The sequence below is a fragment of the Salmo salar genome, chromosome ssa25, assembly GCF_905237065.1.
Source record: "Salmo salar chromosome ssa25, Ssal_v3.1, whole genome shotgun sequence".
Taxonomy (NCBI): Eukaryota; Metazoa; Chordata; class Actinopteri; order Salmoniformes; family Salmonidae; genus Salmo; species Salmo salar.
Genome location: NC_059466.1, coordinates 32,182,929 through 32,195,510, shown reverse-complemented (window position 1 = coordinate 32,195,510; position 12,582 = coordinate 32,182,929). Strand labels below are relative to the sequence as shown.

The 12,582-nt window shown below is 44.8% G+C and overlaps 1 protein-coding gene across 2 annotated transcripts in view; it reads right to left on the bottom strand.

Annotated features, from left to right (window-relative positions):
• LOC106586612 (rho GTPase-activating protein 20) overlaps positions 1 to 10,633 on the bottom strand; it is a 57,296-nt gene extending 46,663 nt beyond the window's left edge. For both annotated transcript variants that reach the window (XM_014174089.2, XM_014174090.2), the window contains exon 1: positions 10,048 to 10,633. The gene's annotated coding sequence lies outside the window, so the exon portion shown is untranslated. The remainder of the gene's footprint in view (positions 1 to 10,047) is intronic.
• Between the last annotated feature and the right edge of the window lie 1,949 nt (positions 10,634 to 12,582).

The window sequence follows — 12,582 nt, the reverse complement described above, 5'->3', positions numbered from 1 at the left end:
GAAACGACAACAATGCTGATACAGGGAACACACAGGGAAGCAGACAGAAATAGGGAAGGCAATCAACAAATTAAAGGAGTCCAGGTGAGTCCAATGAAGTGCTGCTGCGCGTGATGGTGACCGGTGAGGAAGCGCAGGTGCGCGTAACAATGGTGACAGGTGTGCGTAATGAAGGCAGTCTGGTACCCTCGAGTACACCCCCTCTAGGGGCACCACCTGGCGTCCCACCTGTGCAAGCATGACGGGCCGGCCGAGACATGGGCGCTGGACAAACCGGCTGGGGCGTAGAAGCCCGACGAATTGGCAGAGGCGTGGGAGCCTGGCGAGCAGGCTGAGGCGTGGGAGCCCGACGATCCGGCTGAGGCGTGAGAGTCTGATGGCCGGCTGAAGCATGACGTGGGGTGGGCGCCTGCCGAGCCCACCGAGGCAAGAAGACCTCCCGAGCCAGCTAAGGTGTGGAAGTCCGACGAGCTGGCTGAGGCATCCCGGTTCCCTCGGCGATGGCACCCGGGCTAATAAAGAATACTAGTAAATAACAAGATGGCCCGGACACTCTTTAATAAGCTCCCAATTCACCTCTTTATTGAGAACGTTTTGATTCGAAAGGGATCTTCGTCAGGTCACCTGGCGAAAATCAGTTTGGGATCGAAACGTAGTCAATAAAGCGGTGAATTGGAAGTTTAAAGAGTGTGCGGGCCGTCTTTGTTCATTACTAGCTATATGATATGGACATTATTTGAACTAGCTAGCAAGCTAACAAGCTAGAAAATAACAAAACATTGTTTAGAAAGTTGCTTTTAGTTGCCTGGTTTGCTAGATTGACATATACTAAATTCATTTTTAAACGGATGGGTTTATTGGTGTTAAAATACACCAGTTGCACTATTTTAGACCACCAGGCTGCTGATGTCATGCAGCCTGTTGTTTTTGTGTTTATACTGTTTCATAACGACAACGACAAGTTTGATGTCGGATGACAATAGAATGTTCATGATGTCACTGCGACAACTGTCTACAGACATGTCGATAGACGTAGTATAAACTAGCCTTTAGTCTTGAAATCTTTGGTTGTTTAGTACACTACCTCTCACTCTGTATAGCAAATGGCCTCACGTGTGAATCCTTAAAGAGATGGGTGGGGCTAAGGCTTAAGAGGGGGTGAAGGATTCTGAATGAGTATAGCCAAAGAAGAGGTCTCCAGTAGGTGTACCAAAATATTCAAGGAACATTTTCCCAAAAGTGGGGTTACAAGTGAATCAATTTTCAAAGCAGAATTACTTTCCCATTGTTCCTCAATTGTAGGGTATGATATCCAATGTAAAAACACAATTTCAAATTTTGCTACATAAGACCGAATCAAGCCGATCGGACACAAATTAACAGTAGGCTGAGAATAGTAAGTGGGTCAATGCATTTACAAAGTCCATGAGTTTACAAAGAGAGAACAGAGGTTCAAAAACGTGATGTACTTGAGTGTTTGAAACAGACAAGAGTGTGTGGAGGGAGAAGAGTGGGTGACCGGCTTATGTGAGTCAGGCTTTTCAGGAAGAGGAGATGACTCATGGTTTTCTTTCTCAAGTACTGTGGTGGCACGCTGCATGGTGACAGTCGAAACATTACATCTTTGTGATTCGCACTTCAACAGTGTTTTGATTTAGAAAAAAATCTAAAGACTTGCGTTATTTTCCAAACTTCTCAACTCACCCTAGCACTGTGCCCTAGCGGCAAGCTCTGTAATCAGTGAGTATCAGTAGGGTCAAAGGTTAGTAATGCTCTTGAATGATGGATTGAAGGTTTGGCTCCAGAAAAGGAGCTTCTGCTACATCTACTGGGCAGACAGTGTGTCCACTCACTTGGAATGGAGAGGAGAAGAACTTATGAGGTGGTGGTATCCTTTGTTTATCAGTTAAAAAAATATAGAGTGGGAATTTGAGATGGATTCACTCAGAGCACCTTTTTCTTTGTGTTTACAATGTGTGAGTGTGTGCCCTTTTGGTGCTGCAGATTCATTTTAGGGAGGTGTGAGCAGAGGGACTCTGATGATGGTCACACAAGGGACTAATGGACAGTTCTATTTCTTAGTTATTATTGAATTGCACTCCCTTTCGCCCTCAGAGCAGCCTCAATTCAACTCTACAAGGTGTCGAAAGTGTTCCACAGGAATGCTGGCCCATGTTGACTCCAATGCTTCCCACAATTGTGTCAAGTTGGCTGGATGTCCTTTGGGTGGTAGACCAATCTTCATACACACAGGAAACTGTTGAGCGTGAAAAACCCAGCAGCGTTGCAGTTCTTGACACACTCAAACCGGTGCGCCTGGCACCTACAACATACCCTGTTCAAAGGCACTTAAATCTTTTGTCTTTCCCATTCACCCTCTGAATGGTACACATTCACAATCCATGTCTCAATTGTCTCAAGGCTTAAAAATCCTTCTTTAACCTGTCTCCTCCCCTTCATCTACACTGATTGAAGTGGATTTAAGAAGTTACATCAATAAGGGATCATAGCTTTCACCTGTATTCACCTGGTCAATCTATGTCATGGAAAGAGCAGGTGTTCCTAATGTTTTGTACACTCAGTGTATTTCTTAGTGGGCCTCATGCCAAAAACACACCAATACTTGTGCTTGTGCTTGTGCTTGCACACACACACACACACACACACACACACACACACACACACACACACACACACACACACACACACACACACACACACACACACACACACACACACACACACACACACACACACACAGAAGTTCTAACATCAGCATTTAATGAAATATTTTGTTGCCATAGAGGGAAACTGGTCCTGAAGAGAAATAATGGAATCACATAACTAACCTTCACCTGCTAAAAATCTCTCTAATAATCAGGCGAATGCCACTCTGTATTCTCTCTATATTCTCTTCCCTCCCTCCCTCATTCATCTCTCTCTGCCTCCCTATCAACAGATGAGCCAGACTTGTGGAAAGCCGCTATCTTGCTCTCTGTTCTCATGTATTGATGATAAAGTGAAAATGCAGCCGGTAGATAAACTTCACTGTGCTCAAATTCCTATCAGATCAAAGTGAACATATAGGAGACAAGAGACACAAACCTCATTGCAGAGGAGGGAATTGATTAAATTATTTATACCACCTACCTCTCACAACATTCAGTAGACATTAAAAGACAGAAGAGAGAGGGAGATGAGAGAGGAGAAATGAACCAAAGAAATGCCATTCTCTCTCTCTTTGGTGTGTGTTATCTTGTGTCTGACGGATGAAGGACGAGGGTTTGCTTTTTGCCCTAGTTCTCCCCAGAGACAGACACTGACTATGCTTCTGCCCTGACAATATATGATATCTGTACATTTTCAATCTGCCTGTCAGTGCAAGGATTGGCCACAGGATTTATCTGCAGTGTCAATCAGACGAGTAACAAGAAATCGAAAACCAAAAGATATTAAACCATAGCACGGTACAGGGGTTATCTGTCAAATCAAAACACCATGTTCTGTAACCGATGTAGGATCTTAATTTGATCACGCTTTTGCAGGAGAAACCTTGTAGTGTATTTGAGCATTAAAAAGGCTTCAGAAATGTGTAACTTCCACATTGAAATTTCAGACTTGATTTTCCCTTACAAAAATGTGCATTAATTATAATGCACATAATAATTAACTTATCTTGTACCTGCAGGATTATTTTCCTGCTGTAGAAACATTTGCTAAAATTAAGATCCTATATCTGTTCGCTTTCAGAGATTAAACTGACACCATGACAAAACACATGTTGATACAACGCACACTGCATGTACATATTCATTACTGTACAGTATTTCATTTTGTCTCGCAAGCAAGCAAACATAAGACTATCAGCAGTATGGTTCAAATTCATTCATCATTAAACCGTTGAAGGAATTTGAAACCCCTAGTGTTGCTCTCTTCTCTCTGGCTGGCTGCAGACTCTCTCTGGCTGGCTCCCTCCCTCCCGGAAAATGTCCCTGTGTTCAATAAAATCTCTCTCTATTTTCTCCTTCCAGCTGTCCTGTCGGTCATCCATCATCTGCCACATCCCAGAATAGAACACTATAGCCCACTGGATGAATCAGATGCTCCATTGCTTTGTTGGGTGCTTGAAGGAAAACTTTATTTCTCTATTCTCTGCTCTATCGCTCTGAATTCTGCAAAAGTCCACATGAAAGTCAATTATCCTGTTTATATTTTTTTCAGGCACTGTGAATGGACAGCCTTCTATGCCTCCAAGGAAGTTTCACACAGTGAGATTGGGTGAAGGCTTCAAACGGAATAAGATGAAAAAATAAAACATTGTGTTTTTACTACATTACTCCCAGCCAGGATTCCCTGGTGCAGAAACCACCGTGGCCCAACCAACCTAATGACCTAATTGCTTCACGGATGGCTTGGGAGGCAGAGCAACCCAGAGAGCCCAACTCAAACCAGCCAATCTAATTGGCCATCTTGAAGCAGCTTGGCTCACAACATTCCAACTACAATGTGGAAATAATCCCACCAACATCGGCCGCAGAATAGTACTTCCAGAGAAACAGATATAGTAGACAGAACTGTGCGAGTTCTGGAAATCAAACCACTGAGACAAACATCCTACCTCTCTTCCTCATACTTCAGTGTCTAATTGTTCAATCTGATCTCTAGATCATGAATTTACTAGATAGTGAATGACGGCCTGGAGCATTCTAGTTCTTTCTCCATTTCTCTAGTGGCTTGTGTGTTAAAAGGTAGCCATGTTGACTCATGTTGTCTTTGACCAAAACAAACCCTGTTAACCCCTACCAACCCCCTTTACCCCCTACAAACCCCCCACCCTCTTTAATCCTCCCTGTCCCAGGCGCTCATTCTGGGGGGTCGGCTAATTCTCCTTCATCTAATTGGGGGGGAGGGGGTTGTTTGCACCAAAGGCGAACAGTAGAGGGAGCTCCTCCCCTTTCTCGCCCTTCTCTCCCTCTCCGGCTTCTTGCCCTTCTCTCCCTCTACTCCCTCTCCCCAGAGTCCTCAAAGCTGTTGTCCAAAAGTTGTCAAAAGGGCGCCTAGGGCTGTCAGAGCCCATCTCATTATAAACTCTATTATCCCTCCATTCCTCCATCGTTCCCCTCCTCCCTAACCTGAAAACATGGGGTCATTGAGACATAATCTTTGTTATTTGGTCTAATACCTTGCACCGCCAGCCCAACGTCTAAGATCCGACCGCCTCAGCTTTCAGAGACAGATCAATTTGCGGGTTGTTATTAGCATCTACAGAACAGTACTTCCGTAAGTACATTTCTGGGAATAGGTGTGATTCTGAGAAAAGGTGTGCTGCGTTTAGATACAAAATGACCATACATGAACAAATATTTGTTACAGTAGACTTATCAGTGTTAGCCACCTGTTGATTAGGCAACAAATGGACCCTCTTCTCCATACACTCTGCTTGCAGTATGTGTGTGCACACATGTGTGTGTGAGCTAATAGGGATGTGGTGGGGACACAAACCTGATCACATCACTCCCTCTATGTACACAAAAACTACCCACATTCCCCCTCACCAACCTACCTAGCTCATGCTATAGAGTCAAGGCCCGAGGGAGTTATCCAAATCGCCCCTCCATCACGACGTAACCTGAACGCCCATCTGCGGCCCGCTAATCGTTAGCTGTCTTATCAGCTGCTATTTGAATAGGTCTGTCGGACAATTTTCTTGGGCCACTATAACTATAACTATTTTGCCAATTGGATTGGTCCCCTCTACCACACGGAACCCCACTAATCTACCGACGGAAACGCACGAGGTGGCTAAAAACAGACCATCTTCTGCAAGCTTGCTACCCATGGCCGGGCTAGCTGTCTGAATCGCCGTGACCCCAACCAACGTCACTACTCACTGGACCCTTATGATCACTCGGCTAAGCATGCCTCTCCTTAATGTCAATATGCCTTGTCCATTGCTGTTCTGGTTAGTGTTTATTATCTTATTTCACTGTAGAGCCTCTAGCCCTGCTCATTATACCTTATCCAACCTTTCAACTCCACCACCCACACATGCAATGACATCACCTGGTTTCAATGATGTTTCTAGAGACAATATCTCTCTCATCATTACTCAATGGCTACGTTTACCTCCACTGTAATCACATCCTACCATACCTTTGTCTGTACATTATACCTTGAAGCTATTTTATCGCCCCCAGAAACCTGCTCCTTTTACTCTCTGTTCCGTATGTCCTAGACGACCAATTCTCATAGCTTTTAGCCGTACCCTTATCCTACTCCTCCTCTGTTCCTCTGGCAATGTAGAGGTGAATCCAGGCCCTGCAGTGCCTAGCTCCACTCCTATTCCCGAGGCGCTCTCTTTTAATGACTTCTGTAACCGTAATAGCCTTGGTTTCACGCATGTTAACATTAGAAGCCTCCTCCCTAAGTTTGTTTTATTCACTGCTTTAGCACACTCTGCCAACCCGGATGTCCTAGCCGTGTCTGAATCCTGGCTTAGAAAGACCACCAAAAACTCTGAAATCTCCATCCCTAACTACAACATTTTCAGACAAGATAGAACGGCCAAAGGGGGCGGTGTTGCAATCTACTGCAGAGATAGCCTGCAGAGTTCTGTCCTACTATTCAGGTCTGTACCCAAACAATTTGAACTTCTACTTTTAAAAATCTCTCTAAAAACAAGTCTCTCACCGTTGCCGCCTGCTATAGACCACCCTCAGCCCCCAGCTGTGCTCTGGACACCATATGTGAACTGATTGCCCCCCATCTATCTTCAGAGCTCGTGCTGCTAGGTGACCTAAACTGGGACATGCTTAACACCCCAGCCATCCTATAATCTAAGCTTGATGCCCTCAATCTCACACAAATGATCAATGAACCTACCAGGTACAACCCCAAAGCCGTAGACACGGGCAGCCTCATAGATATCATCCTAACCAAGTTTCCCTCTAAATACACCTCTGCTGTTTTCAACCAAGATCTCAGCGATCACTGCCTCATTGCCTGAATCCGTAATGGGTCAGCGGTCAAACGACCTCCACTCATCACTGTCAAACGCTCCCTGAAACACTTCAGCGAGCAGGCCTTTCTAATCAACCTGGCCCGGGTATCCTGGAAGGATATTGACCTCATCCCGTCAGTAGAGGACGCCTGGTTATTTTTTTAAATGCCTTCCTCACCATCTTAAATAAGCATGCCCATTCAAGAAATTTAGAACCAGGAACAGATATAGCCCTTGGTTCTCTCCAGACCTGACTGCCCTTAACCAACTCAAAAACATCCTGTGGCGTTCTGCATTAGCATCGAACAGCCCCCGTGATATGCAACTTTTCAGGGAAGTTTGAAACCAATATACACAGGCAGTTAGAAAAGCCAAGGCTAGCTTTTTCAAGCAGAAATTTGCTTCCTGCAACACAAACTCCAAAAAGTTCTGGGACACTGTAAAGTCCATGGAGGATAAGAGCACCTCCTCCCAGCTGCCCACTGCACTGAGGATAGGAAACTCTGTCACCACCGATAAATCCACTATAATTGAGAATTTCAATAAGCATTTTTCTACGGCTGGCCATGCTTTCCACCTGGCTAGCCCTACCCCGGTCAACAGCACTGCACCCCCCACAGCAACTTGCCCAAGCCTTCCCCATTTCTCCTTCTTCCAAATCCAGTCAGCTGATGCTCTGAAAGAGCTGCAAAATCTGGACCCCTACAAATCAGCCGGGCTAGACAATCTGGACCCTTTCTTTCTAAAATTATCTGCCGAAATTGTTGTAACCCCTATTACTAGCCTGTTCAACCTTTCTTTCGTGTCGTCTGAGATTCCCAAATATCGGAAAGCAGCTGCGGTCACTCTTGACCCAAACTGCTACAGACCTATATCTATCCTACCCTGCCTTTCTAAGGTCTTCGAAAGCCAAGTCAACAAACAGATTACCGACCATTTCGAATCCCACCGCACCTTCTCCGCTATGCAATCTGGTTTCAGAGCAGGTCATGGGTGCACCTCAGCCACGCTCAAGGTCCTAAACGATATCTTAACTGCCATCGATAAGAAACAATACTGTGCAGCCGTCTTCATTGACCTGGCCAAGGCTTTTGACTCTGTCAATCACCACATCCTTATCGGCAGACTCAATAGTCTTTGTTTCTCAAATGATTGCCTCGCCTGGTTCACCAACTACTTCTCTGATAGAGTTCAGTGTGTCAAATCAGAGGGCCTGTTGTCCAGACCTCTGGCAGTCTCTATGGGGGTGCCACAGGGTTCAATTCTTGGGCTGACTGTCACGTTCTGACCCTAGTAAGATGTCATTTTCTATAGTAGAGTAGGGCAGGGCGTGACAGGGGGTGTTTTGGGTTCTATTTCTATGTTTAAGTTCTAGTTTGTCTATTTCTATGTTGGGATTGTTTGGGGTTGATCTCTACTTGGAGGTAACTGATCCTCATTGCCTCTGATTAGAGATCATATTTAAGTAGGAGTTTTTCTCTTCCTGTTTGTGGATTATTATTTTTTGAGTAATGTGTTTTCCTCTCTGCGTCACGGTTTGTTGTTTTTTCAAGTATTTCAGTGTATTGCATTCAGTTTCACTTTTAATAATTATGTGGAACTACGAACACGCTGCATTTTTGTCCGATCCTTCGAACAGCCGTGACACCGACTCTCTTCTCTGTATACATCAATGTCACTCTTGCTGCTGGTGAGTCTCTGATCCACCTCTACGCAGACGATACCATTCTGTATACTTCTGACCCATTTTTGGACACTGTGTTAACAACCCTCATGGTGGACCTGAGGGTTGCACATGTGACGGACACACGCGCACACACACGCACATGCACACACACACTCCTAACTTTCTTCTACCATGCTCACACGAAGGCACCTTATGCTCTACTGTAACCCTGTGAACTATCTTCAGAAAGACAGTCACAGTCATGGGACTCTGGGGAAATGTCTGTACTGGTGCCAGATCGGTCACATAGGTCGCATAAATATAGTCATATACACTGAGTGTACAAAACATTAGGCACACCTGCTCTTTCCATGACATTGACCAGGTGAATCCAGGTGAAAGCTATGACTCCTTATTGATATCAACCGTTAAATCCACTTCAATCAGTGTAGATAAAGGGGAGGAGACAGGTTAAAGAAGAGTTTTCGAGCCTTGAGACATGGATTGTGTATGTGTGCCATTCAGAGGGTGGTGAATGGGCAAGACAATTATATTTAAGTGCCTTTGAATGGGGTATGGTTTGAGTGTGTCAAGAATTGCAATGCTGCGGGGTTTTTCATGCTTAACAGTTTCCTGTATCAAGAATGGTCCACCACCCAAAGGACATCTAGCCAACTTGACACAACTGTGGGAAGCATTGACGTCAACATTACAAGGTCACGTATTATCACAAGGAACACCAACCCACATATTACAGCATATGGCAAAGTGATATGTCTGAATATTCATCGAGACTGACATGATGTCATGAATGATCAAGTCTCTATATTGAATTTTATTTGTTTGGATTATTTGACCACTTTAGAGATTTCAGTTGAGAATCTTTAGATGTAGAAGATAGCCAAAGTTGTCTATCCGAAATGTACAATGTACTTCACACGATAACTATATTAACCCAAAAGGAAAACTACAAATTCCACAGCCAGTGAGCAAGACTGGATCAACAGGTGTCGCTCACTCACAGGGGCAGACTGGGACCAGAAATCAGGTCTGGTATTTCTAACACGCAGACACATTTTTTCCTTGAGACCTCCATTATTAACCTAATAATGCTAATTTAGTGCACATTTTTTTTGTTAGACAGGCCCACTAAGCGAAAAAATGGACCAGCCCATCTGGCATTTGCCTGAAATGCCAGATGGCCAGTCTGCCCCTGCTCACACTTAATCTAAAAACAAACAAATGCCTGAGCCCACATTGCCAAGGCCCCTGCCACCAGTGTAGAATTATATCCTAGTACAAAACATGAATAAGTGTGCCATGTGGGTAGAAAAGACAAAACATTAGTAAGGTAAGATAAGGTAGTGTGGTTTTCACTCACTTTCACCTGGTAGAACTCTACATAGCTCCCAGACCTGTCCCTCTTCAAGATTGCCGTCTCCAACTAAGAGCTCCGGGTCTAACTTCTTCAGTACATCTCCTCTCGGCTTATCTCTGAGTGTCTGTGTGTGTAGACACAGGTTCAGTCACAGGTAAGTTGAGATACAGCAAGTTTGAGATTTAGTCGGTCTAACTTGATTTCTGTATTCCTTCCTCCTCTCTTCTTCTTCTTCTTCTCTTTTTCACCTATCACCTCTCTCCCTCCCTCTCTCTCAGGCGTGGACTACCCACACATTCACATCAACAAGTGTCTAGGTGTGTGTGCTGCCTCAGGTCCTGGTAGCAAGCAGATAGAGAGGATATCTGAAGCTGAGCCCTATTACTTAGAGTCCTCCATTAGTAGATGGAGAGAGTATGGCTACTCTAACCAATGCTCCACTCTTTGGCCTGCCTGGCTGTCTCCAGGCTGCTCCATGCACGTTATCCCGTATAGAGTAGCCCCACCGTGGGAGGGTGAGTCAGGCAGTGTGCTGCCCTGTCCAGGCTAGCTCTGTCTGTCCCTCTCAGCTCAGCATTCTGTCAGGTAGAAGATCTGCTCACACAGGTCGGGGGAGGGGATAGGGGAGGGGCTCAGGTGATAAGGGGTGGGGTTTGCGGTGCCCTCCAGGCATATTTAAAAAAGGAGGGAAGCAGCGAGCAAATTATTGCAAATCCCCAACACCCCCCTCTCTCTGCCACCCCTGCCTTTAGTTCACTCTTAACAGATTACCCTCTATCTCCAAATTCTACACGTTACTCTTCTCCACCTCTGGGCCATTTCTCATACAACTCCTCTATAGCCAGTCAACTCTTCAATCACTCATCTCGCCTCTCCGTGTCCTCTATTCCTTTATCTCAACCTCCTCCCGTTTATGCCTGGAGGTGAGAGAGATCAGGGAGAGGAGAGGAGAGGGGAGGAGATGGAGAGGTAGAAGAGATGGGAGGGGAGATAAACTGACGGCTAAAGCCTGAGATCAGAATAACAAACGGTGCCTTGTCTGTCAGTGTCACTCTGAGCTGCTCCCTGTTGTTGGGCTCTTTCACACCCAGCACTGATTCAATGCCCATTCAAATTCAAATAAATACATGTCATTGTTTTGTCCCAAGAAGCACAAAACACCAATGAAAGTGAAGACAGGCAGTATTTGTCTTCTGCATTGGCACTGTCCACTCTTTTATGCAAGTCACACGTGTCTGACTGAGAGTATGTGCTTGTGTCTGTTTATTTGTCTGTCAGGCATTATGTTTATGTGTATTTATGTGTGTGTGTGTGTGTGTGTCTCCATGTACTGTATGTGCATTATGTGTGTGTTTACATACATGTTCAGTACTATACAATTCAGAATGGTGCAATGTCTCATAGAACAGGTGCCAGGTTGGACAGCCAGTCTGCTGGCACAGAAACAGGGTAATAAAACACATCCTGTGTCTGGAAACCTGTCTGTCAGCAGGGAAGATTAGGGGATCCCACCGGTGCCTGCCTGCCACCAACACAATGTCAGACTGACAGCCATGGTTACGGAGGTTTAGTTTGGAAACCAAAACACACAGAGGTGCATCCCTGTAGAGTGCAGACTCTCTCTCCCTCCTTAACCTCTCTCCCACCATATCCACTCTCTCTCTCCTTACCCCATCTTTCCCTCCTTTGCTCTGCACCCACCTGTGCGTGCCTCCAGTAAGAGGCGTGTGGAGACGTTTCAGTGAAAGATAGAGGATTAGCTACCACCACTCAGCCAGAGACATTTAGAATGGCTTCAGTCTCACTCACAGGACAGAGCAAATAATCCTGGAGAAACTAAACTAAACAAAACCAAAACAGTGAAAGAATAATCCTGGAGGGCTAATAAGGAGGGCTAATAAGGACTAAGCTGGAAGAAGAAAACGTGCACATTTTATAAACCTGAGTGTGAGATGTGTTGAGAGAAGGAGGCTGGCTCTATATATAATTCTGTCACACAATAGAGATATTTATGATAGCAGACTTTTGTTAGTGTGTTGTCATGATGCAAACATACACACTGACATTACTTTATACGGTAATGAAGCCAAGGATTCTAACCCTAGAGCCAAGGTCCCCCTGACAACATTGCACAATGAACATGGGCGGAAGGTTTGCCAAGACCACCTGAGTATCTGATATTCACTGTTCATAACGTTTCTCAATACGGAATCGTACATTTGAATTTAACTGAAAGTAAACTAGTCAAAAATAACAGATCACTTGGTCACAAACCAGTCGGTGTTTCTAGGAGTAAACCTATTTCTGAGAGAGCTGCAAGAGAAAAGATCTGTGCTGGTAAAGGCGGCCATATTTTGATGACATTTGACTGTTCTGTGTTTACTGTGTTGATTAAGTAATGTACCATTAGTATAAACAAACTCTTATCACAACAAGCATATGTTTATGTTCTCCGATTTCAATGGTTCATGAAAGCAATGTGAGTGTATATGTAAGAATTACAGTCCTATCAGCACGCTAAGAGGCAGATGTAACTGT